This window comes from Empidonax traillii, unplaced genomic scaffold (genome assembly GCF_003031625.1).
Source record: "Empidonax traillii isolate 1590-97213 ecotype Southwest subspecies unplaced genomic scaffold, ASM303162v1 scaffold448:size1359114, whole genome shotgun sequence".
NCBI lineage: Eukaryota > Metazoa > Chordata > Aves > Passeriformes > Tyrannidae > Empidonax > Empidonax traillii.
Genome location: NW_020955641.1, coordinates 344,490 through 346,441, shown reverse-complemented (window position 1 = coordinate 346,441; position 1,952 = coordinate 344,490). Strand labels below are relative to the sequence as shown.

Genomic DNA, 1,952 nt, shown 5'->3' with positions numbered 1-1,952 from the left:
AAACAAGTAAAACAACCAAGCAATACCCCTATACCCACCAATAATCCCCTTCAAGAACAAAACCGATAAAATCGGCAAAAAGAAAATCAAATAGTTCAATTTTTAGCATCCTTTGGTGCAGTTCCAGCCACAGTCAGCAGGGCGCGCCGTCGGGTCACTGGAGATGCAAAATTTGTAATGTCTTATACCATTCACCAGGTGGCGCTGTTGAGTTATCAAAAAGTGCAGAACTTGTAATGTTCTATAGTAATCACCAGGGGGCGCTGTTGGATCACTGGAGGAGTAGAACTTGCAATGTCCAGCACCCGTCCCCGGGCGGCGCTGTGGGATCCCTGGTCGCCGCCGGGTGGCGATGGAGGAGGGGGGAAGGGGGAGGGAAACAGAAAGCTCTCCCAATGGAAGAAAACTCACGATTTTCGGTTGGTGAGGACCCTGCGGTGAGCCAGGCCCGTAACCAGCAAACAGCTGCGCAGAGAACAGCAGCAAAAAAACTCTCCTCCGACAGGCAAAAGACAAAGAAGCAACCAGGTAGTCTCTCCTGCTTGCTGCAGCCTCCCCTCCGGCTCCAGAGCTGAGCTCCAACCCCCAAACCCCACCTCTTTCCATACACACACCCTGGCCTTTTTCCCACTTCCTCCCCCTTCGTTGCTAGGAGATTAATGTCTGGTCATTTAGGGCTCAGGCCAACTCCTTTGTTTATCTGATGGCCCATTAACACATACACGCAGGAGGGGGAAGGGGAAAGGAAAGACAAAATATCTTGCTAAAATCAGAACTATGACACCATCCCCTTCCAAACCCCTGCCGTGGGCAGGGGCACCTTCCAACAGCCCAGGCTGCTCAAATGCCATGGCTGGGGCAGGGAAGGACTCCTGGTGGGATCACATCCTGCTCAGCTGCCGTGCTGCATGGACACAACACCCAGGACAGGACGGGGCTGGGCCAGGGGAGTTTTAAATTGGACATTAGGAGGAATTTCTTCGCAGAAAAGGTGATTAGACATTGGAACGGGCTGCCCACGGAGGTGGTGGAGCCACCGCCCTTGGAGGTGCTTAAAGGAAAGACTGGACATGGCACCCAGTGCCATGATGCAGCTGACGTGGTGGTGTTTGGCCACAGGTTGGACTCGATGACGTCAGAAGCCTTTTCCAACCTAATTAATCCTGTGATCCTGTATTACGTGTTCCATCTAAACCTACCCGTAGCTATCAAAGATACTCCCCGTATGTGGTGGGAAGCCCGGGGTTTGGGGCTGTGCTGCACGGGGACCAGCTGGGCCTTTACACGCTGCCCGGGGGATGTGCAGGAGCAGGGACACAGCGCCGGGAGCCCACCGGGTCGGGCTGCGACCCCCGACCCTGCTCCCGTCCCCGCTCCCGTTCCCGCTGCCGTCCCCATGGCAACCGCGCCGCCGTGCGCCAGGGGGCGCGCGCGGCACCCGAACCCCGACACCGCCCCCCCAAAAACCGTCCCGAACCCCCCCGGCTCTGCCCCGACCCCCCCCCGGGCACCCTCGGCCCGACCCTCCCTGAGCTCTGCCCGCGGCTGGGCACGGGCAGCGGGAACCCCTCACCCCTGGCCCCGCTGGCGCGGCCCGTCCCGCTGCCCTGCAAAGTCGCCGGGGCTGTCACGCAGGCGAGGCAGGGACTCTGCGGCACCTGCCTGCAGGTGGGCACGGGCAGGGTGGGCAGGGGTGGGCACGGATTAGGGTGAGTATGGCGGGATAAGGGTGAGTATGGCGCTGGCAGAGGTGGGCACGGAGCGGGCAGGGCAGGGCAGGGGTAGGTATGGCGCAGGCAGGGGTGGGCAGCGGTGGGCGCGCTGCCGGGCGCTTCGCCGCGCGGCCGCACAGACCTTCCTTGATGGAGCAGGACAAAGGTTTTGTTCTTCTCCCAACAGTGCAGCCTTGTGCGGCCGCGGGCAGCGGCGACAGGCAGCAGTCAGCGCGGCCC

The 1,952-nt window shown here is 60.4% G+C and overlaps 1 long non-coding RNA gene across 1 annotated transcript in view; it reads right to left on the bottom strand.

Annotated features, from left to right (window-relative positions):
- Nucleotides 1-1,952, bottom strand: part of LOC114063001 — an 8,755-nt gene extending 6,803 nt beyond the window's left edge. The window contains exon 1 of the long non-coding RNA XR_003572483.1: nt 1,855-1,952. This is a non-coding gene — a long non-coding RNA (uncharacterized LOC114063001). The remainder of the gene's footprint in view (nt 1-1,854) is intronic.